Below are 25,798 nucleotides of genomic sequence, written 5' to 3' on the forward strand. Positions count from 1 at the left end.
TATATATATATATATATATATAATTTTTTTTTTTTTGGCTGTGTTGGGTCTTTGTTGCTGTGCGTGGGCTTTCTCTAGTTGTGGCAAGTGGCGTCTACTCTTTGTTGCGGTGCGTGGGCTTCTCATTGCAGTGGCTTCTCTTGTGAGTCCTAGAGCACGGACTCTAGGTATGCGGGCTTCAGTAGCTGTGGCAGGTGGGCTCCAGTACGTGTGGTTCGCGGGCTCTAGAGCACAGGCTCAGTAGTTGTGGTGCACGGGCTTAGTTGCTCCTCAGCATGTGGGATCTTCCCGGACCAGGGCTCGAACCCGTGTCCCCTGCATTGGCAGGTGGATTCTTAACCACTGCGCCACCAGGAAAGCCCCCAGCCTCTGCTTCTTAAAGACGGATGTTTCCCATCATAGCAAGTGTACACATGAACTGGGCAGCCAAATGAATGGCCAGCGTTTATAAGATGGCATCCCATTAATCATACATAATTCTTCCCACAGCTGAAAATGAAAACCTCACTTAAAATAATATGGCCATTCCCCCACTCAACTGAAAATGTGCTGGGTAATGTCTATACCTCTTCTCTGTCAGAATCCTTTGTAGACATTCCGTAAACTTTGTCTTAAGTGGTAACAACCTACATAGAAGAAAACGAGTAAAAAGAAATGTAATCATAATATATAGGTATATATAAATTAGATAGATGCTCCAGTCTTCTTCTCTGTAAATGACAGTTGTGACACACTCCCTTTTAATTTAGTAGATTGGGGAGTTTTTATAGGTAAAGTGACCTAAGCCTTTATGAAAAAAGGATCTGAATCCTTGTTGGTTATTATAGTTTTCTATTAACTTTTACTACTGGAAATGATTTAGAAGTAGGAGTTGACCCAGGGGAATCTTTGTGTTCTATCCATGTTCCATTTGGAAATTTCAAATCTATCTTTCCCTTGAGAGCCAGGATCAATCAGCCTGGCAAACACCAGCTTACACCCTTCTTCTTCTTCCACCCCAGCCTTTGGTCTGTTGTCCAGGGTCACAAGGAACTCTAAATAGCCAAGTTATAGGCTCACTTTACATTGTATTGGAATCACTGTTGAGTCCACTGGTGAAAGTATTTCTTCATATATTCTCTACATTATCCTTAGACAATGTTTTTGATACTTAGGTTTGACTTTCAGAATATGCTGAGATTTGATTATAATTTATGGTCTCGATATAAGGGGAGGGGAGCATGAGAAAAGTAACACTATTGCAAGATAACTACATCAGACAAGATCTTCAAACAGGTATCTCTATTAATGCATCTTGGCTTAAAGTTTAGGTTGTCTGCTAGTAGTATAGTTACATGAATTGCTTATTGTTTGTATGATATAATTTAATTTCAATTAATTAAATTTCAATTTTTTTAATTTCAACTTTTTGTATCCTTAAATTATAGATGTGTTTTCTAAACACAATATAGTTGCATTTTTTAAATTCAATATGACATTCTTTGTCTTTTAAATAGAGTATTAGATCTAATTTATTCAATGTAATTATTGATATATTTAGCTTTAAATCTACCACCTTTAATCTTTTGTTTATTTTGCCAATTCTATATTCTTTTTTTCCTCTTTGTTTTCTTCATGATTTTAAAAATTGTCGTTTTGTTTTTACCTCTATTATTGGAAATTCTACATACTATTTCTATGCTTTAAGGGTTACTTCAGAAAATATCATGAATACTAAAACCTATCAAGGTCTAAAACAGTTCATATCTTTATTCGCTCCCATGACAATAGAACATACTTAGAGTACTTTAGCTACATTTATCCACCCATATACCAATGTAGATTATTGTTTTCTTGCATATTTATTATCTTTTTTTAACCTCATAGACATAATTTTTTATAGTCAATGTTCATTTACATTTGCCCCCATAATTCCTATATTGCTTTTCATTTATTCTTGTTTCTCAACACTTCCATTGGGGATCATTTTCCCTATGTCTCATTATTATTTTATTTCAGTGGATAGTATTTTATTTCAGCTAACATTCCACTCTACTAACTTTCATTGCTACTGTGAAAAGTCAGCTGTCAGTCTAATGGTTAATTTGAAGGTAATTTATCCTTTCTTGTTTGCTGTTTTAAGATTTTCTCATTGTCTTTGATTTTATGCAGTTTCTCCATAATGGGTCTAGGTTGAAGGATTTGAGTCAATGGTTTAGAGACTGTCATCATCTTTGGAAATTGTTCATTTATTGTTTCTTCTAATATTGAAGTTTAGTTGCAACTCCAACTCTATCTGGCATATCTTTAAACTCTGTTTTATATATAGCCTCATTTTGTCTCTCTGTGATAGATTCTGTGTATTTTTATCTTTCTTCCAGTTAAGTAATTCTCTTTTCTGTTTTGTCCAATTTTGTGCCCAACCTGTACAATAAGTATCTAATTTCGGTTATTGTACTTTTCCCATATGAAAGTTTTACTTTGTTCTTTTTCAAATCTGTAATTTTTATAGATCCCTACACATATTTTAAGAAATAAAATCGAGGTTTAAACATAAGCAAAGTTCTTTGGTAACTTGTATCTATGATTCAAATGAAGGCCTATTGTCACTATCTTGTGTTTCTGCTGGTTCTCTTTCATAATACCTTGTTTCACTGAGGGCTTAGTTTCTTTTACCACATGCTTCTCATTGACCTTGAAAATAATTATTTGTGAAGATTCCCTGAGATCAAGAAACAATTAATATTACTTCCGCCAGGAAGATAGGGGTACCTGTTGGAGATTACCTTAAACCATGTTCAGGGCTTGAATTCCTGTCCCATACAGGCTTTGTCTACTCAGACTCTAAATATGCTTGAGGGCTAGTAGGCATGATATCTTATGCTTTTAGAATTCCAGTGTTTGTTCATTCTCTGTGTAACTGGAACAGTTTTCCAGCAAATACAAATGTTTTCAGGCTTGAGTGGCTTTCAACAGCACTGACTTTTCCCCTCCATGTTTACATGCTGTGAAGGAGAAGAAAAGTTATAATTCCTGAGACTCTGTTGTTCATCGTTGTTGTTTTTTTAAATCTTTTTTTATTGCAAAAATAAAACACACACAGAAAAACCACAAAAATATACCCAAATGAATTGTTATAAGACAAATACCCCTGTAACCATCACTCAGGTCAAAATATAGAAATTTACCAGATAAGTCAGAAATTCCTCCACATGTTCTGTCCCAATCATTACCTTGCCCTGTCTCCAAAAGTAACCACTACCACTCTCCTAACTTTTCTTCCTTGTGTTATTTCTTCCTTGTGTTTCTTTATAATTTATCCATTTGTACATCTCTAAACACTATGTTTTACCTTACTGCTTTTTTTAATGTGACACGTCTTTTAAGTTTCTTTTAACCTACAATATTTCTCCATACTCATCTGTTAATAACTGTTTTTTAGTTTTGCTGGGTATAAAATATTTGGCTCATATTTTCTTTCACTGAGTATTTAAAATATGCTAATTCATTTTATATTTCTAAATATACTGTATTTACTGTCAAAATGTCTGATGATAACCTGACATTTTTTTTTCCCTTTAAAAGTCACTTATGGACTTCCCTGATGGTGCAGTGGTTAAGACTCCATGCTTCCAATGCAGGGGGCATGGGTTTGATCCCTGGTTGGGGAAGTTCCACATGCCAAGCAGTGCAGCCAAAAAAAAAGTCACTTATATTTATTTCTCCCTAGGTGCCCAAATAATTTTTTTCTTTTCTTTAAAGTAATTTTACTAATATGACTTGTAGTTTGTTGTTCTTAATTGATATCCTCAGGTACACCATCTACTTTTTCAATATGCAGTTGCAAATCTTTTTTATATCAGTATTATTATTATTATTCTAAGTTTTTAGTATTCTGTTCCTTTGCTTTTGTTTTCTTCTTCAGGAACTTCTGTTAATATATTTGATCTTCTTTGCCTGTCTCCAATATTTTTCTCTGTCTCTCAAGTCGTTTTAAATTTCTTTCTTCATTTCTTTCCAATTTTAGAAATTTTCCTAATTTTTACCTTCTATTTTTCTCTTAGGCATTTCTTGGTTTAGTCATTGTTGTATTCCTTCTAGTTGAGTCTTTCTTTCCTTTTTAAAAAAAAATTTTTATTAGAGTATAGTTGATTTACAATGTTGTGTTAGTTTCAGATGTAGAGCAAAGTGAATTAGTTATACATATACATAAATCCACTCTTTTTTAGATTCTTTTTCCATATAGGCCATTACAGAGTATTGAGCTCCCTGTGCTATACACTAGGTCCATATTAGTTATCTATTTTATATATAGTAGTGTGATATATCAATCCCAATTTCCCAGTTTATCCCTCGCCCCCCATCCCCTGGTAACCATAAGTTTTGCTTTATACATCTGTGACTCTACTTCTGTTTTGTAAATAAGTTCATTTGTACCCTTTTTTTTAGATTCTACATATGTGATATTATATGATATTTGTCTTTCTCTGTCTGACTTACTTCACTCAGTATGGCAATCTCTAGGTCCATCCACATGTTGCTGCAAATGGCACTATTTTGTTCTTTTTATAGCTGAGTAATATTCCATTGTATATATGTACCACATCTTCTTTACTCATTCTTCTATTGATGGACATTTAGTTTGCTTCCATGTCCTGGCTATTGTAAATAGTAAATAGTGCTGCAATGAACATTGGGGTGCATGTATCTTTTCAAATTATGGTTTTCTCTGGGTATATGCCTAGGGGTGGGATTGCTGGGTCATATGGTAGTTCTATTTTTAGCTTTTTAAGGAGAGTCTTTATTTCTGAAATGACTTTTATTTCTAATTCTTTTCTGAGTTAGTACCCCATTTCTGAATTTTTTTCATTCTAATTTATATTGTTCTTTCATATTTTGTATCATTTTCTAAATGCAGTATTAGCTCATTTTGAAATAGTCGGTTCCAATTTTGATCTTTCTGATATGCTTTCATTGTCTGTAAGGATGTTATTGTATTCCTTATTCTCTCTCTCTCTTTTAAAATAGTAACTTTTATGGAGTTGGTCTGATACCTTTCTGTTACTTATTTTTATATAGTAGTTTCCCTGAACCACTTTAGAAGGAGGCTTGATTCAAGATAATTATTTATACCTACAGAGCTGTTTCTGTAGGCTTCACACAGTGTTGAAAAAGAAATACACACACACACACACACATATATGGCCTTTCTGACACTTAATTGCTCTCTTCTTCCCTCCCACTTTTATCTGGACCTTGACTTCGATTCTGTTTTCCCTGTCCAGCTCAATTATGATTCCCCATTCTTTGCATTTTCTCCTCAGGGAGGAACTTTCTCCTGGAAAGAAATTTGGGCTGTCTACTTTGAAAGTTCTCACAGACAAAGCTTCACAAGCCCCTTCAGATCTTCCGTCATGGACAACTTGCACTCCTCTCCCATTGGTATGTGCAAAGCTGCATCCCATTTCAGCTGTTGTTCTCAACTTGGCCCACTCTGCTTTCCAGTGAGTATGTTTTGGTGTTCTCTTGCTTTCAGGTTACTTCAGATGTCCAATTACTTTGCTTGGCTTCCTTCTTCATAGATGCACAGATTTACCATGCAGGTATTGCATTATGATTTTTCCCTATCTGCTTTTATTTGGGGATTAATGGGTATGTTATCTGTATTAGTTTGCTGGGGCTGTCATAACAAATTACCACAAGCTGGGTGGCTTAAGCAACAGAAAATTATTTTCTCACAGTTCTGGTTACTATTAGTCCAAGATCAAGATGTCAGGAAGTCTTTTCCTGCCTCTCTCCTTGGCTTGCAGATGGCCACCTCTTCTCACTGTGTCCCCACATAGCCTTTCCACTGGGCCAGTACTTCCCTAGTGTTTCTCAGAGTATCCAAATTTCCTCTTCTTATAAGAAGAGACTGGATTAGGCCCCACACTAATCATCTTAATTTAATCATCTCTTTAAAGCCCCTGTCTTCAAATATGGTCACATTCTGAGATACTGGGAGTTAGGGTTTCAACATATGAATTCGAGGGGAGGTGCAATTGAGCCCATAAAATTGTTTCATCCAGTTTTACTTAAATGTTGCCAATAGGTTTTTGGTTTTACTGGCTGCTTGCTCTATATTTATGTGGGGATTTGGGACGATTTAAAAACTTTGCTAATGTAACTCCTATTTTTCTAGAATCTTTTAAAATTTTTATTGGCGTTGTTTAATCAGCTTTATTGAGGTACAATTTACATGCAGTAAAATTCACCAATTTTAAGTGTACAATTTGATGACTTTTGAAAATGTATACAATCATGTGATTGTTACCACAAGCTGATTTAGAATGTTTCCTTCACTTCAAAAAGTTCCTTCAGGGACTTCCCTGGTGGTCTAGTTGTTAAGACTCCATGCTTCCAATGTAGGGGATGCAGGTTCGATCACTGGTTGGGGAACTAAGATCCCACATGCCGTGTGGCACAGCCAAAAAAAAAAAGTTCCTTCATGCCTTTTTGTCATCAACCCCTTCCCCAATCCCTGGCCCTGGCCTCTGGTAGCCACTAATCTACTTTCTGTCCACAAAAATTTCAACTTTTCTAGAATTTAATATAAATGGAATCATACAGTACATAATGTATTATGTAAGACTTCTTGTATTTAACATAATTCTTTAGAGATTCATTCATGATGTTCTGTGTAGCAGTAGATTATCTAATTCTTTTTTTCTTTCTGAGTAATACAGCATTGTATGGAAATACTCTGATTTGTTTATCCCTTCATCAATTGATGCACATTGGTTGGTTTCCATTTTTTGGCAGTATGAATAAAGCTACTATGAACATTCAAGTGCAGCTCTTTGTATAAGCAGGTATTCATTTCTCTCGGGTAAATAAAGTCATATCTGGGTCATATGCTGAGTATATCTTTAACTTTATAAGAACATTGATATGTACCATCAATGTTTGAGAGTTCCAGTTGTTCCATAAACTTGCCAACACTTAATATTTTCAGTTAAAAATTTTAACCATTTTAATAAGTGTGTAGTATCATCTTGTTTTAATTTACATTTTATTTATATTTTAATTTACATCTCACTGTTTTAATCTACTAGTGATGTTGAGCATCTCTTCATGTGGGTTTTTGTTCTATTTTGTTTTGTTATGCCATTCACATATAATTTTTGGTGTAGTATCTGTTAAATCTTTTACCAGTCCTTATTGGGTTATTTGCCTTCTTATTGTGTCATGAATTATTTGTATATTCAAGATACAAGTCCTTTATTAGACATATGGTCAGCAACTATTTTCTGTCAATCTGTAGCTTGCTTTTTCATTTACTTAACAGTGGATTTTGAAGAGAAAAGGTTTTTAGTTTTGATGAAATCAATTTATCATTTTTTTTTCTTTCATGGTTCATGCTTTTTACATCCTATCTAAGAAATATTTCCTAAACCAGGGTAACTAAGATTTATCACTTTTATTTTTAAATGGATTGAAAGAATTCAGGTTTGGGCAGTGAATAAAAAAGAAGCTCAAGTCATAAGTTTAATTAATATATCAATTATAATAAAAATATGGGAGTCAGGGAAGACTACTCTATAATAATAGTCTATGGTATGAGCATATCAAAATTCATTTGCCCACATTTTTTGAGACTTCAAACACAATTCTTTAATTACTTGGGGTTTCTTCCCCCATACCTTCCAACACTAGGCAACCACTAATCTATTTTCTGTCTTTATAGATTTGCCTATTCAATATGTTTAATGTAAATGCAATCATATAATATGCTGTCTTTTTTGTCTGCATTCTTTCACAGAGCATGTTTTCAAGGTTCATCCATGTTGTAGCTGTGTCAGTACTTCATTCTTTTTATGGCTGAATAGTATCCTGTTGTATGTATACTACATTTCATTCCTTCATTCATTAGTTGCTGGACATCTAGGTTGTTTTCACTTTTTGGTTATGATTAATAATGCTATGAACATTCATGAAATTTTTCTGTGGACATATAGTTTCATTTCTCTTGGGTATATATATCTAAGAGTGGAATTGCTGGGTTGTATGGTTATACGGCTTTAACAGTTCGAGGAACTTCCAGACTGTTTTCCAAAGAGGCTGCACCATTTTATATTTCCACCAGGAGTGTATGAGTGTACTGATTTCTTCACAGCCTTGTCAGCAATTGTTATTATCTGTCTTTTTTATTACAACTATCCTAATACATGAAGTGGTATCTCATAGTTTTGACTTGCATTTCCCTGGTGACTAGTGATGTTGAGCATATTTTCATGTGCTTATTGGCCTGTATATATCTTCTTTGCAGAAACGTCTATTCAGATATATTGTCCATTTTTAAGTTGGGTTGTCTTTTTACTGTTAAGTTGTAAGAGGTCTTTATATAATTCTAGATGAAAGTTCCCTATCAGATATATGACTTGCAAAATTTTTTCCCATTCCATGAGATGTCTTTTCACTTTCTATTTTTTGTTTATTTATTTTTATTTTTTTAATTAAAAAAAATTTTTGGCTGCATTGGGTCTTTGTTGCTGCACATGGGCTTTCTCTAGTTGTGGTGAGTGGGGGCTACTCTTCGTTGTGGTGCGTGGGCTTCTCATTGTGGTGGCTTCTCTCATTGCAGAGCATGGGCTCTAGGTATGTGGGCTCAGTAGTTGTGGCACGTGGGCTCTAGGGCACGTGGGCTTCAGTAGTTGTGGTGCACAGGCTTAGTAGTTATGGCTTGCAGGCTCTAGAGCACAGGCTCAGTAGTTGTGGCACATGGACTTAGTTACTCTGCGGCATGTGGGATCTTCCCAAACCAGGGATCGAACCCGTGTCCCCTGCATTGACAGGCAGATTCTTAACCACTGCGCCACCAGGGAAGTCCTCTTTTCACTTTCTTTCACCAGTGTCTTTTGAAGCACAAAATTGTTTTTTAAATTTGATAAAGAACAATTCATATATTTTTTCTTTTATTACTTGTGCTTTTAGTTTCATATCTAAATCATTGCCTAATCCAAAGTTTCACAGATTTACAGCCATGTTTTCTTTTAGATGTTCTATACTTTTTAGCTCTTATATTTAAGTATTTGATCAATTTTGAGTTTATGTTTATGGTGTGATGTAGGGGTCCAACTTCATTCGTTTCCATGTGAAAATGTGGTCTCAAGATGATTTGTTGAAAGACTATTACTTCCCCTATGGAATCGTTTTGACACCCTTCTCAAAAATCAGTTGACTGTAGGGCTTCCCTGGTGGAGCAGTGGTTAAGAATCCACCTGCCACTGCAGGGCACATGGGTTTGAGCTCTGGTCCGGGAAGATCCCACATGTCGTGGAACAACTAAGCCCATGCGCCACAACTGAGCCTGCGTTCTAGGACCTGTGAGCCACAACTACTGAGCCTGCATCCACAACTACTGAACCCCGCATGCCTAGAGCACATGCTCTGCAACAAGAGAAGCCACCACAATGAGAACACCGCACACTGCAACGAAGAGCAGCCCCCGCTTGCCGTAGCTAGAGAAAGAACGTGCAGCTACAAAGACCTGGTGCAGCCAAAAATAAATAAATGTATTTTTAAAAAATCAATTGATTGTAATCTGAGGGTTTATTTCTGAATTCTCAGTTCTATTCCATTGATCCATTGATCCTTATACCACTATCATACTATCTTGACTACTGTAGTGTACTGTTTTGTATTTAGGAAATGTGAGTCCTCCATCTTTGTTCTTTTTCAAGATTGTTTTGACTATTCTAGGTCCCTTGTATTCAAATATGAATGTTCAGATCAGCTTGTCAACTTATCAAGGAAGCCAGGTGGGATTTTTATAAGGATTGCACTGAACCTATAGATCAATTTAGGAAATATTGCCACTTTAACAATATTAAGTGTTCTGACCATGAACATGAAATGCCTTTCCATTTATTTAGATTTTCTTTAATTTCTTTCATCAATGCTTTATAGTTTAAACAGTATAAGTTTTACACTTATTTTGTTGAAGTTATTCCTAAATATTTAATTTTTGATGCTATTACAAATGGAATTTTTTCTTATTTTCAATTCTGATACTCATTGCAAGTCTATGGAAATACAATTAATCTTTGTATATTGATCATGTACCCTGCAACTTCTTTATACTCATTTATTAGTTCTAACAGTTTTTTAGTGGATTCCTTAGGATTTTCTACACACAAGACCATGCCATCTTCAAACAGATAGTTTTACTTCTTCCCTTTTATTCTTGAAGGTTTTTATTTTATTTTCTCTTGCCTAATTGCTGTACCTATAACCTCCAGTACAATGTCAAACAGAAGTGGTGAGAATAGACATCCTTATCTTGTTCTTAATTTTAGGAGGAAAGCATCCAGTCTTTTGGCATTAAATATGATGTTATCTGTGAATTTTTTGTAGAAGAACATTATCAGGTTGAAAAAAAAATCCCTTCTATTCCTGGTTTGTTTAGTAGTTTTGTCATGAAGGGGAACTGGATTTTGTCAAATGCTTTTTGTGCATCTATTGAGATGATTGGGACTTTTTTGTCCTTTATTTCATTGATATGGTGTACTACATTAATGGGTTTTTTTTTTTTTTTTTTTTTTTTTGTTTTTTTTTCATTAATGGGTTTTTGAATGTTAAACCAATCTTGCATTCCCAGGATAAATCCCACTTGGTCATGGTGTATATGTATAGCTGGATTTGGTTTGGTAATACTTTGTTGAGGAGTTTTGCATCATATTCATAACAGATATTGATTTGTAGAATTTGTTCATTGTGATGTCTTTTTCTGGTTTGAAATTAGGCTAATATTGGACTTAAAGCAAAGTTGGGAAGTATAACCTCCCCTTCTATTTTTTGGAAGAGTTTGTGAAGAATTGGTTGTAATTTTCTACAAGTTTGGTAGAATTCACCAGTGAAGGCATCTCAGCCCAGTCTTTTCTCTTTGGGTAGTGGTTAAATTACTAATTCAATCTCTTTATTTTTTATGAATCTATTCAGACTTTCTGTTTCTTCTTCAGTCAGTACTTTATGTCTTTCTAAGTATGTTCCCATTTCACCTCAGTTATTTAATATATTGGTATATAATTGTTCATAGTATTCCTTTATAATTTAAAAAAAATTTTGTATGGTCAATAATGATGTCCTCTTTTTCATTCCTGATTTTGGTAATTTGAGTCTTTCCTTTTTCTTAGTCAATGTAGGTAAAAGTTCATTAATTTGGTTGATCTTTTCAAAGAAACAACATTTTATTTTTTATTATTTATTTATTTTTGTGGTACACAGGCCTCTCACTGTTGTGGCCTCTCCCGTTGCGGAGCACAGGCTCCGGACACGCAGACTCAGCGGCCATGGCTCACGGGCCTAACTGCTCCGCGGCATGTGGGATCTTCTCGGACCGGGGCACAAACCCGCGTCCCCTGCATAGGCAGGCGGACTCTCAACCACTGTGCCACCAGGGAAGCCCACCAACATTTTATTTTTGTTGATTTTCACTTTTGTTTTTCTATTCTCTATTTCATTAATTTCCACTCTAATCTTTATTTCCTTTCTTTTGTTTCTTGTACATTTAGTTTGCTCTTCTTTTTCCAGTGTCATAAGGTAGAACTTTAGGTTTTTTTTTTTTTTTTAATTTAGGCTGTGTTGGGTCTTCGTTTCTGCGCACGGGCTTTCTCTAGTTGCGGCGAGCGGGGGCTTCTCTTCGTTGTGGTGCTCAGGCTTCTCATTGCAATGGCTTCTCTTGTTGTGGAGCAGGGGCTCTAGGTGCGTGGGCTTCAGTAGTTGTGGCACACGGGCTAAGGAGTTGTGGCTTACAGGTTCTAGAGAGCAGGCTCTAGTAGTTGTGGTGCATGGGCTTAGTTGCTCCATGGCATGTGGGATCTTCATGGACCAGGACTCGAACCCGTTTCCCCTGCATTGGCAGGTGGATTCTTAACCACCAGGGAAGTCCAGAACTTTAGATTGCTGATTTCAGATCTTTTTTTTTAATATATGCATTTTAATGCTATTGGCTTTAGCTGCTTCCTGTAAGTTTGGTAGGCTGTGTCTTCATTTTCATTTATTTCAAAGTACTTGCTTATTTCCCTTGTGAGTTTTTTTCTTTGGTCCATTGATCCTTTAGGAGTGTGTTCTTTAATTTCCACATATTTGTGAATTTCCCAAATTTTCTTCTGTTATTCGTTTTTAATTTCATTCCATTGTAATCAGAGAACATGATGCAAATAATTTCAATCCTTTTAAATTTATTGAGGTTTATTTTATAACCCAGCATGTGGTCTACCCTGTAGAAAATTCCATGTGTACTTGGGGAGAATATGTATTCCAGAATTGTTGGATGGTGTATTCTATAGATGTCTGTTAGGTCTAGTCAGTGTACAGTGTTGTGCAAGTTCTCCATTTCCTTGCTGATCTTCTACTTAGTTTTTCTATCCATTATTGAAAATGGGGTATTGCATTCTCCAACTGTTATTGTTGAATTGTGTATTTCTCTTTTCATTTTTTCTAATTTTTTTTTTTTTTTTTTTTTTTTTGCGTTATGTGGGCCTCTCACTGTCGTGGCCTCTCTCGTTGCGGAGCACAGGCTCCGGACATGCTGGCTCAGCGGCCATGGCTTATGGGCCTAGCCGCTCTGCGGCATGTGGGATCTTCCTGGACCAGGGCACGAACCCATGTCCCCTGCATCGGCAGGTGGACTCTCAACCACTGCGCCACCAGGGAAGCCCATTTTTTCTAATTTTTAAGTCATGTATTTAGGGACTCTATTATTAGGTGCTTATGCGTTTCAAATTGTTATATCTTCCTGATGGATTGACCCTTTTAACATAGATAAAAAAAATTTTAAATATTTATTTTATTTATTTTTGGCTGCGTTGGGTCTTTGTTGCTGCACGCGGACTTTCTCTAGTTGCGGTGAGTGGGGGCTACTGTTCGTTGCGGTGCGTGGGCTTCTCATTGTGGTGGCTTCTCTTGTTGCAGAGCACCACAGGCTTCAGTAGTTGTGGCTTGCAGGCTCAGTAGTTGTGGCTCGCAGGCTCTAGAGCGCAGGCTCAGTAGTTGTGGTGCACGGGCTTAGTTGCTCTGCGGCACGTGGGATTTTCCCAGACCAGGGCTCAAACCTGTGTCCCCTGCATTGGCAGGCAGATTCTTAACCACTGTGCCATCAGGGAAGCCCCCTTTCATCATAATAAATGGTCCCTCTTTATCTCTAGTAACATTTTTGTTTTACTTTTTTTTTTTTTTTCCATGCGTGGGGCCTGTGGGATCTTAGTTCTCCGACCAGGGATCAAACCCTGGGCTCATGGCAGTGAAAGCGCAGAGTCTTAACCACTGGACCAACAGGGAATTCCCATGTTTAACTCTATCTTTGACTGGTATTAGTATAGCCAATCTAGCTTTGTTATGGTTGGTTTACAACTAACTTTTTTGTATCTTTAAATAAAAAGTGTAGCTCAGGTAGACAACATATAGTTGGATCTTTAAAAAATAAATACCATCTGACAATCTCAGCTTTTTGATTGGATTGTTTAATTCATTCACATCTAATGTTATTGATATTGTTGCATTTACTGCTGCCTTGTTTTCTATGTCTTATGCCCTTTTTGTTCCTCTATTATTATTCTTTCTTTTGCATTAAGTGAATATTTTCTAACATAACATTTAAATTCTTTTAATGACTTTTTTTTTTTTTTTTTTGCGGTATGTGGGCCTCTCACTGTTGTGGCCTCTCCCTTTGCAGAGCACAGGCTCTGGACGCGCAGGCTCAGCGGCCGTGGCTCACAGGCCCAGCCGCTCCGTGGCATGTGGGATCTTCCTGTACCGGGGCACAAGCCCGTGTTCCCTGCATCGGCAGGCGGACTCTCAACCACTGCGCCACCAGGGAAGCCCTCTTTTAATGATCTTTTTTTTTTTTTTTACAGTATTTTAAAAGTTATTTTCTTGGTGGTCGCTCTAGGGCTTACCATACATATCTTACATTATCAGAATCTATTTCATATTTAGAGATATAGTTATGTTACTCCTATATAGCTCTATTCCCTCTCCCTCTTTTTTTGTGTAAATTTATTTACTTTATTTTATTTATTTTTGGCTGCATTGGATCTTTGTTGCTGCGAGTGGGCTTTCTCTAGTTGCGGCGAGTGGGGACTTCTCTTCGTTTGGTGTATGGACTTTTCATTGTGGTGGCCTCTCTTGTTGCAGAGCATGGGCTCTAGGGTGTGCAGGCTTCAGAAGTTGTGGCTCACGGGCTCTAGAGCACAGGCTCAGCAGTTGTGGCACACAGGCTTAGTTGCTCCACAGCATGTGGGATCTTCCCAGACAAGGGATCGAACCCGTGTCCCCTGCACTGGCAGATGGATTCTTAACCCCTGCGCCATCAGGGAAGTCCCTCCCTCTCCCGCTTTTTTTGCTATATTGTTATACATATTATACTTATATATGCTACATAACCCACAATACATTATTTTAACTATTGCTTTACATGATTTTATGGTTATTAAAGAAGCTGAGGTAAGAAAGGAGAAGTATATATTTATAGAGTTTGCTATAGTAACCTTGTTGACCATTTATGGGTCTCATTTGTTCCTGTGGATTTGAGTTTCCACCCTTTATTGGGTGTTGTTTCCTTAGCCTTGTACATCTTTGCTCCCATTCACCTTCTTTGTGCTGTTACTGGCAAATATATTTCTATATGTTATAGGTCCTAAATACTATTATATACATATTGTTTTATTCAATTATTTTTTAAATGAGTAAAGAGAAGAATAGAAAAGAAATATGCATTTATATACTTTTATAATTATGTAATTATCTTTACTGGTACTCTTTGTTTTTTTATGTGGATTTGAATTACTGTATGAGGTCACTTGCTTTTAACCTGAAAAGCTTCCTGTAGTATTTCTTATCTTTTAAAAAATATTTATTTATTTATGTGGCTGTGCCGAGTCTTAGTTGGTACATGTGGGATATTCGTTGCAGCATGTGGGATCTTTTTAGTTGTGGCACGCGGACAGGATCTTTTAGTTGCGGCATGTGGGCTCTTAGTTGCAGCATGCGAGATCTAGTTCCCTGACAAGGGATCGAACCCGGGCCCCTTGCATTGGGAGCACGGAGTCCTAACCACTGGATCACAAGGGAAGTCCCCCTGTAGTATTTCTTATAAGGTGTATCTGCTAGTAAATAAATCTCTCAGTTTTTAGCTCTTCTCCATTTGTTCTATTGAAAAGTCAGCTATTCATCTTATTGGTGTTCTCTTATACATTACAAATTGGTTTGCTCTGTTGCTTTCAATAGATTTCTTTGTGTTTAGCTTTCAGTGTTTCTATTATGATGTTTCTATGTGTCGATATCTTTGTGATTGACCATCTTGCAGTTCATTAAGTTTCTTGGCTGTGTAAATTCATGTTTTTCATCAAATTTAGGAATTTTTCTTCTGTGATTTCTTTGAATATTTTTCTGCTCTTTTCCTTCTCTCCTTTCCTTCTGTTACTCACATTATGCATATTTTGGTGCTCTTACTGGTGTCCCATATTTCTCTGAGGCGCTGTCTACTTTTCTTCATTTCTCTCTCTGTTCTTTGGATTGTTAGATCTCTCTCAATCTACAAGTTTGCTAATTCCTTCTTCACCAATTCAAATCTATTACTGAGCCACTCTAGTAAATTTTTAATTTTGATTATTGTTATTTTCAACTCCAGAATTTCCATTTGGCTTTCTTATTTCTTTCTCTTTATTTATATTATCTATTTTTTAACAACTTTATTGGAGTATAATTGCTTTACAATGGTGTGGTAGTTTCTGCTTTATAACAAAGTGAATCAGCTATACATATACATATATCCCCATATCTCCTCCCTCTTGCATCTCCCTCCCACCCTCCCTATCCCACCCCTCTAGGTGGTCACAGCGCACCGAGCTGATCTCCCTGTACTATGCGGCTGCTTCCCAGTAGCTATCTATTTCACATTTGGCAGTATATATAAGTCCATGCCACTCTCTCACTTTGTCCCAGCTTACCCTTCACCCTCCCTGTGTCCTCAAGTCCATTCTCTACATCTGCATCTTTATTCCTGTTCTACCCCTAGGTTCTTCAGAACCTGTTTTTTTTTTAGATTCCATATATGTGTGTTAGCATATGGTGTTTATTTTTCTCTTTCTGACTTACTTCACTCTGTATGACAGACTCTAGGTCCATCCACCTCACTACAAATAACTCAACTTCGTTCCTTTTTATGGCTGAGTAATATTCCATTGTATATATGTGCCACATCTTTTTTTTTTTACATCTTTATTGGAGTATAATTGCTTTACAATGGTGTGTTAATTTCTGCTTTATAACAAGGTCAGTCAGTTATACATATACATATGTTCCCATATCTCTTCCCTCTTGCATCTCCCTCCCTCCCACCCTCCCTATCCCACCCCTCTAGGTGGTCACAAAGCACCGAGCTGATCTCCCTGTGCTATGCAGCTGCTTCCCACTAGCTATCTATTTTACATTAGGTAGTGTATATATGTCCATGCCACTCTCTCACTTTGTCACAGCTTACCCTTCCCCCTCCCCATATCCTCAAGTCCATTCTCTAGTAGGTCTCTGTCTTTATTCCTGTCTTACCCCTAGGTTCTTCATGACATTTTTTTTCCTTCTTAAATTCCATATATATGTGTTAGCATACGGTATTTGTCTTTCTCTTTCTGACTTACTTCACTCTGTATGACAGGCTCTAGGTCCATCCACCTCATTACAAATAGCTCAATTTCATTTCTTTTTATGGCTGAGTAATATTCCATTGTGTATATGTGCCACATCTTCTTTATCCATTCATCTGTCAATGGACACTTAGGTTGCTTCCATCTCCGGGCTATTGTAAATAGAGCTGCAGTGAACATTCTGGTATATGACTCTTTTTGAATTATTGTTTTCTCAGGGTATATGCCCAGCAGTGGGATTGCTGGGTCGTATTGTAGTTCTATTTTTGGTATTTTAAGGAACCTCCATACTGTTCTCCATAATGGCTGTATCAATTTACATTCCCACCAACAGTGCAAGAGGGTTCCCTTTTCTCCACACTCTCTCTAGCATTTATTGTTTGTAGATTTTTTGATGATGACCATTCTGACTGGTGTGAGGTGATACCTCATTGTAGTTTTGATTTGCATTTCTCTAATGATTAGTGATGTTGAGCATTCTTTTCATGTGTTTGTTGGCAATCTGTATATCTTCTTTGGGAAAATGTCTATTTAGGTCTTTTGCTCATTTTTGGATTGGGTTGTTTGTTTTTTTGATATTGAGCTGCATGTGCTGCTTGTAAATTTTGGAGATTAATCCTTTGTCAGTTGCTTCATTTGCAAATATTTTCTGCGTTCTGAGGGTTGTCTATTTTTGTAAGACATTTTCGTCATAACTTCCTTTACTTCTTTAAGTATGGTTTAACTTAGTTCTTTTGAGATATTTCTAATGGCTACTTTGAAGTTTTTGTCTGAACCTTATTAGTGAAATTTTCTGTTTTTTGCTTTTTTCCTGTGTATGGGTCACACTTTCTTGTTTCTCTGCATGTGTCACAATTTTTTCTTGGAAACTGAACATTTTAGAGACTGGGCACATAAGATGGCATCATCGATCATTCCCAACTTCAATCCCCCTCACAAGAAGACCAACGAGAAACTATCCATAGACAAGACACTATTTTGAAAATCCCAGAACCCAGGGTTGAGCTGAAGCACCCCTGCTTGATCACAAAGAATGAGAAGAACCACAATAGAAGGGTAAGAAGAGTGGCTTCCTTTTGACCACATTGCCCCTCCCCCAGGCCAGCACAACACTGTACCAAGAAGGGCCCCCCAGGCCTACAGTTATTCCATTGGGAAAAAGAGGACCCAAGGTGGACATGTAGCTTCCCCAGCATTGTGGGACACTTTCCAGGAAACCCACTCAGGTCTTACCTCATGGGATTCACTGGGGAAGCCTATAGAGTTCTACCATAAGTGATCAGATAGAGATGAAGAAGGGAGGTGGACAAAGAAGCAACCAGCATGTAGATCTTCACAGACTGTATTCCTGCTTACAGCAGTGCCTGAGCAAAGATCCTAGCTAGTAGCTTTGCCCACCTGTAAAACTGAGCTAGTGGTCCCATGGCCAGGGAGCTCAGTCGGCAGTTCTACCTGATTTGGATCCCCAGCCAATAAGCTGTATTGGCCATGGAGCCCATTCTGTGGCTCCACTCAGGCAGGAGAGGAACTGCTAAGCATAGTTACCAGTCTCACCCCACCAGGAAGCCTGACTGCAGACACCTAGGACCCACAGAGCATATTCTTTGGCCTACCTAGGCAGGGTTGCAAACTAACAGTACCACCAAACAGCTGAGCATAGCATCTAGTTCCATTCCTCTGGGGAGTATAGCCACAGATGCTCAGCAGCTGCAGAGCACATCCTATGGCCCAACCACAGAGCCCAGCCTACATCTCCACCCAGTAGCAGATCCCGGACCACAACCCTGCCCAATTACTGAAAACAGCCTGGGTCCTTGCCTAGGCAGGGAGCTCAGCCAGTGATGCCACCCAATTGCACAGCATAGGCTGTGGCCCCACCCAGTCACAGAGCCTGAACAATGACCCAGCCTAACCATGGAGCACAGTTTCCAGACCCACCCAACTGTGGGGTACAACAGGAGTCCCTGCCTGACAAGAGAGCCTGTCCAGTGACCATGCCCAATAGTGGAGCACAGCCAATGGTGTACCTAGTCACAAAGCCCATCCTGAAGCCCCACCCAACTTTGGGGCACAACCTGCAGCTCCTGCTGATTGCAGAGTACAGCCTGAGGCCCCAACCTACCATGAAGCCCAGCCTATGGCCCTACCTGAACTTAGACTCCAGCCAGTAGCAGCATCTAGTCAGGAAGCACAGCCTGAGGCCCAGCCAACCAAGATCAGTACAGAGCACAGCCTGCCACCCTGCCCAATCACAGAAGCCAACCAGTGGCACTGCCCTGTCAGGGAACACAGCCTGATACCCCCATGTGACCAGAAGTGATTGCAGAGCCCAGCTAGTGACTCCACCCAACAGCAGAGCCTAGGCAGTGGCAACTCCTGACCTCAGAGCATGGGCAGTGGCCTCACCCATCTAGAGACCCTGATTGCAAGCCCCAGCTGCTCATGGGTGCTACCAGCTCACCAATCCAGTACCCCAAGCTGAGTAAACTAGTGAAGTTCTTTCCTTGCTGAAGCAAAGATGTAAAGTCTGGAAGAGAAGACCATTTAATCAAATGTGCAGTTACCAACTCAAGGATACAAGGATCACAAAAAATCAGGTAAACATAACACTACTAAAGGAAACTAATAAAGCTCCAATAACTGACCCTAAAGAAATGGAGATCTATGAACTCTGACAATGAATTCAAAATAATCGTCTTAAAGAAGTTCAGCAAACTACAAGAACAGACAGACAACTAAACTAAATTAGGAAAACAATGTATGAACAAAATGAGAAGTTCAACAAAGAAACAGAAATCATAAAAAAAAAAATCCTAGAGCTAAAGCATACAGTGTCTGAACTTAAGAATTTAATAGAGATCTTCAATAGCAGAGTAGACCAATAAAAAGAAAGAATCAGTGAACTATTGTAGAAGACACCTCATTTGAAATTATCCAGTCTGGAACTTAATGGAACACCATCAAAAGAAATCCATAGACACAGAATATACATTAGTGGTTGCCAGTGGTTGGAGGGAAGTAGTGAATGGGAAGTGACTATGTAATGGGTATATGGGATTTTTTTGTTTGGGGGTGGGGTGGGCGTGATGATGAAATGTCCTGGAGCTAGATGTTGGTGATGGAAGCACAACATTGTGAATGCCACTTAATGGTACACTTTAAAAATAGTTAAAACGGGGATTTCCCTGGCGGTCCAGTGGTTAGGATGTGGCTCTTTCACTGTTGAGGCCCGGGGTTCAGTTCATGGTCAGGGAGCTAAGATCCCACAAGCTGTGCAGTGCAGCCAAAATAAAATATAATAATAAAATAAAAAAGGGACTTTCCTGGTGACACAGTGGTTAAGAATCCACCTGCCAATGGAGGGGACACGGGTATGATCTCTGGTCTGGGAAGATCCCACATGCCGCGGAGCAACTAAGCCCATGTGCTGCAACTACTGAGCCTGCATGCTGCAACTACTGAAGCCCAAGTGCCTAGAGCCAGTGCTCCGCAATGCATAGGAGGGACACTGGAATTTTGGTCATACATTTGTCTACAAGATAAAAGATGCAGTTTGCTTTTCTAAGTACTAAAATCTAAAGGAAGCAGAGTGATAACAATTATTTGTACTTACTTGAACACAATGAATGGCCACTTGTCATCCCTCTCCAGCAAATCTCCAAGGATTCTCAAATAGCTATAGATGAACAATATGCTATGTTAGCTCAGAAACCAATTGCTGAAATCTCCCACCATGACCACCAACCTGAAATCCACAGTCTCAAACCAAAGAGCTTTCTCTCTCTCTCTCTCTGTTGTATCTCACTGCCTTGGCCTAAACAGCGTATGTAAAACTTTACTCTGCACTCATATTCCTACGTAGTTTGAGATTATGTTTTTGTTTATGAATCACTTGGCCTGAAATGGTATTTAGGCTGAGAAAACTGTTGTATCAGAGGAAAAATAATGTCCAAATTGCAGCAGAGGCATCAAGTCAAATCACTTTAATTTTTCTTTATATTGGTATATCTCCATTAGAGGAGAAATACAGACAAGAAAGCAGGTGGTTTCCTGAACAGAGAAATGGGAAAAATCTCTAATAAGGTAAGTTGGACTCATCTTCTAGCTCACAAGAGAACACAAGTGTATTTTCTACTTGCAAGAAGCCAAAAATTCTGCCTGTAGCCCAGGTTTATTCTAAAATGCTAGGAAGCTCATCTTCCCGATACCTTAATTATGCTTTGGTAACCTCCTCCTTGGTCCCTTTTCCAGCACATAGGCTAGACAAAGAATGCACTGAAGGCATCATCTATTTGGAAAATGAACCTTTGCAGTCATTTTCTGTATGAAATGAATTTCAGGCCAGGATATAATTCAAAACCTAAAAAAACCAAGCAGAAGATGGAGTCACATTTTCTTTTCCAGGGACTATGAACAATGTCAAATATCTAACTTTTCCTTACATTAGAAAGAATGACACCACTTCCCTATCAAGGGAAAATGTATCAATATGTAGGTATAAAATAAAGAGCCACATCCAGTACAAAAAAATTATTTATCCATTAAATTGCGTATTTATTAAGGGTATCCAATAAATTAAATGTTCATTATGTTATTTTAAGTGTGTTATTCATAATATATAAGAAAATTTCAAGTGACATTTAAACACTGATTACATGAATAGATTTTATAACATACCAAATAGATTCATTACTCTTTTCTTTTATTGTGGATATCTAGGAAGTAAATTTTTCCCTGAGAACAAAATAAAGGTCATTCTCGTCTAGGTGATTTGCACAATCTAATTTAATCTGGAAATAATATATACTTATACATCATTCATCTCCAGACAAATCTATATATAGTATCTTTTGTCTAGATTAATAGTTTATATTGGGACCCCCAAAGTTAACTACTTCCCTGATCAGGTATTACTTCCAGTATTATAAACAATGCTGTGGTGAACAAGCATTCACACATATTTTTGTTCATTTGTCCCAATTTTCCTTAGGATAACTTCTTAAAAGTTGAATCACTGGCCTTTGAGACATGTTACTAAACAGTGCTCATGAGTATGGCTGTTTTCCACTTCTATGCCTACCTTGGTATTCTACATCTTTTAAAATTTTCTCTTCCTAATTAAAAAAAATTCATTTTAGCTATTTCTTTTGAGATATTTCTTCTCACTAACTTGATTAAATTTGTGTGTTTATTAGCAGCATTTTTTCTTTTATTAGTTGCCTATTCATATCCGTTTTCCATTGCTATGTTCAACTGTTTGTTATTGCTTTCTTTCATTGCATTAAATAATATGTGAAAATTTGCAGTAAAGATACGAATACATTTGCAATTTCTCTCTCTTTTTTTTTTTTTTGGCTGCGCATTGTGGCTTGAGGGATCTTAGTTCCCCAACCAGGGATCCACCTGCGCCCTCGGCATGAAAGTGCAGAGTCCTAACCACTGGACCGCAATGGGAATTCCCTGCAATTTCTCATAGGCTTTGAAGTCACTAAGAGAATGCCTTGTCCTGCCAGTTCTGAGTAGCACTTCACACTCAGAAACATACCTGCTCATGGCAACAATGATGTTGGAGAGTAAGTGTGATATTGTGATTTATAATAAGAAACAAATATTTGGTCTTTTTCCTGTTTCTGGCACCAGAGCTCCTAAAACCCTTGGAATATCCTGTGCTGAAAGTGATCAAGATGTCTCTTGGTATGTTAATGAGGTAACTTATGAACCACACCTAAGGCTGCAGGCTGGTTGCCAGAAGAACCAACCATGTGATTAGTGGGTCAGAACTTTCAGTCCCACACCCCTGACCTCCAGGGAGGGGAGGAGGGCTGGAGGTTGGATCAATCACCAATGGCCAATGATTTAACCAATCATGCCTATGTAATGAAACTTCCATAAAAACCCAAAAGGATGGGGTTCAGAGAGCTTCTGATTTGGTGAAAACGTGGAGATTCAGGGATAGTGGTGCAAGAACACATGGAGATTCAGAGAGGGCATGGAAGCTATGTGCCCTTTCCCTATGCATCTCCTTCATCTGGCTGTTCCTAAGTTATATCGTTTTATAATAAACCAGTAATCCAGTAAGTAAAATGTTCCTGCGAGTTTTGTTAGCTGATCTAGCAAATTAATCAAACCCAAGGAGGGGGTTGTTCGAACCTCCAATCTATAACCCGTTGGTCAGAGGCACAGGTGATAACCTGGATGTCAGATGCCTGCAACTGGCATCTGAATTTGGGGGTGGGGAGGTGTAGGACTTGGTCCTTAACCTCTGGGATCTGACACTATCTCCAGGTACACAGAATCAGAATTGAGTCCAACTGCAGGATACCCAGCTGGTGTCCGAGAATTGCTTGGCAGTGTGGGGAACACACACACACACGCGCGTGCGCACACACACAGAGACACACATACACACACTGAAATTGGATACAGAACTCTTTAGTAAGCAAATATGTGGTTTAGTCTAGGCAATCTACACCTAAGGAGTGAGCAGTGCAACAGTGCCCTCCCTCCCTGGAGAGTGACCAGTAGAAATACATTTGAGGATGCACACAAACTACCAGCACATCTTCTGTAATTAGAACTCATTCATCCAGCTATTGCCCAGCTTTGGAAAAGCTATTCTCTGGGCACCTTGTTTCTACCAATGCAAGTGGCACTATGAGTGTCAAGACTCTGTAAAGAAGCAGAAGTGCTGGTCAGCAGCAGGCAAGGCAAACACTAAGCATTGGGAAAAATCAGATAGAGACTGACTTCAAAGAAAACTCAGTATTGCCTGATAAATTGTGCTATAATATTATCCTACCAATGGCTAGCCTTCATGCCATGAAGATGTATCCATTTTAACAATGTCACTATCTTACCTAACTGCAGATGGTAGGTGACATGAGAGAAGACAATAGAAATGAATGTGAACTTAAAGGAAAACATCATTCTATACAAAAATCTTCATCAAATCCAAATATTGTAAATGTACTTGAAGCAGAGTTCACAGCCATGTAAAACAAACTTATTAGCTGGCATTCTTCTTTTTCTCTTGTTTATGGATTTTAATTTATTTAATGGGTTATAATTAATTACGGAATTTATTGATGGCACAGGAAAAGAATTATTTCAAGTAGTTTTTAAACACTCTATAATTAAGAAGGATATACTCTAAAACAGGAGACAGCAAGCTTTTTCTGTAAAAGGCCAGATAGTAAATGCAGTCTATCCTTATTATTTGCAGATTCCATATTTGCAACTAACCTACTTGCTAAAATTCATTTGTAACCCCAGAGTCAATACTCCCAGAACCTTTTTGGTCATTCATTGGCATGTGAAAATTGATGACCAATGAGTCTCCCGACACACATGTTCTCAGCTGAAGTCAAATAGGGGACCCTCTGCCTTCTTGTTTCGGTTCTTTTTTCTAATTTATTTATTTATTTTATTTTTGGCTGCGTTGGGGCTTCGTTGCTGAGCACGGGCTTTTCTCTGGTTGCGGCAAATGGGGGCTACTCCTCATTGCGGTGTGCGGGCTTTTCATTGTGGTGGCTTCTCTTTTTGTGGAGTATGGGCTCTAGGTGCGCGGGCTTCAGTAGTTGTGGCACACGGGCTCAGTAGTTGTGGCTTGCAGGGTCTAGAGCGCAGACTCAGTAGTTGCGGCGCATGGGCTTAGTTGCTCCACAGCATGTGGGATCTTCCCAGACCAGGGCTGGAACCTGTGTCCCCTGCATTGGCAGGTGGATTCTTAACCACTGTGCCACCAGGGAAGCCCTTGTTTCTGTTCTTATACCATAAACAAGTATCCTTTTCTCAGTGTGGTTAGTATTAATTTATTCCTCTCATTTTTGTGCTTTTAAAAAATTCTATTTATTTATTATTATTATTATTGGCTGTGCTGGGTCTTAGTTGTGGTATGTGGGATCTTTAGTTGTGGCATGCATGCAGGATCTAGTTCCCCGACCAGGGATTGAACCCTGGCCCCCTGCATTGGGAGCACGGAGTCTTACCCCCTGGACTACCAGGGAAGTCCCTCATCTTTGTGCTTTTTGTTGGTGATTTTGCTGTTTAAAATGGTCCCCAAGTTTATGCTGAAGTGCTATCTAGTGTTCCTGAGGGCAAGAAGGATTACAGAGATGTGCCTTACAGAGACAATACATGTGTTAGATAAACTTCATTCAGGAATGAGTTATGCTGTTGTTGGCCTTGAGTTCAGTGTCAATAAATCAATAACATATAAAAAGTGTCTTTAAATAGAAACACATAAAACAATGTTATGTATTGACTGGTTGAGGAAAATGTTGTGACCAGATGTTTATAGGAAACTAACTTTGTTTCTCTGCTAGGAGCAACAGTTCACTAATTCAGTGTTTGCAACAATTTTATAGAATATAACTACCATGAATAATGAGAATCCACAGGCCATTCAGTCTACACTAACTTCTCAATTCTGCCCTTGTAGTTCAAATGTAGCCATAGACAATACATAAAGGAGGATGGCTATGTCCCAATAAAACTGTGTAGGACACAAATTGAAATATATAATTTTCACACCTCATGAAATATTCTTGATTATTATCGTTGATTTTTTAAACCATTAAAAAAACACAGACACCATAGACACTCACTAGCTATACAACAGGTGGCAGGCCAGATTTGGCCTGCAGGCTATAGCTTGCCAACCCCTGCTTTAAAAGAACTACAGTCTAAAATTATATTTACTGGCTTGATTGTTAGTAATAATATTGGTATTACAATTTTAAACTATTTTATAGCAATTCTAGGCTAAGGGAAATAAATAAATATGTTAATATTACTAGGAACTAGGATTTCTGTTAGAGAAAAGAAGCAGAAATATAAAATAAAAAGTAAGAATAAAACTCTGTAATGTTAAATTTGAATTAGTAATGTCAGTATGGACTCATGCTTTGAGTCTTTCTTGCCCTCCTTGAACATAGGGAAAATAGTGTCTAATCCAGGACTCAAGATATCTGACTTCCTAATCCTGGACTGTCTGCTCTAGCCATACTGCTTCTCTTTTGTGTAAAGATGTTTTTGCATAGACTAGGGCTTCTTAAATCTTCCTAACAAAACCCCCTTTCCCATGAGAGGGAAAGCCCACTCATGGGAATTTGGGGCAGAAGCAAATCAACTACTCT

The 25,798-nt window shown here is 38.1% G+C and overlaps 1 long non-coding RNA gene across 1 annotated transcript in view; it reads right to left on the reverse strand.

Moving 5' to 3' along the window:
• LOC141277204 (uncharacterized) overlaps nucleotides 1–25,798 on the reverse strand; it is a 26,931-nt gene continuing 1,133 nt past the window's right edge. Inside the window, exons 2-3 of the long non-coding RNA XR_012328188.1 lie at nucleotides 20,275–20,337; nucleotides 1–626 (exon numbers count right to left, since the gene is read on the reverse strand). This is a non-coding gene — a long non-coding RNA (uncharacterized lncRNA). The remainder of the gene's footprint in view (nucleotides 627–20,274; nucleotides 20,338–25,798) is intronic.

The sequence above is a fragment of the Tursiops truncatus genome, chromosome 19, assembly GCF_011762595.2.
Source record: "Tursiops truncatus isolate mTurTru1 chromosome 19, mTurTru1.mat.Y, whole genome shotgun sequence".
In the NCBI taxonomy this organism is placed as follows: Eukaryota; Metazoa; Chordata; class Mammalia; order Artiodactyla; family Delphinidae; genus Tursiops; species Tursiops truncatus.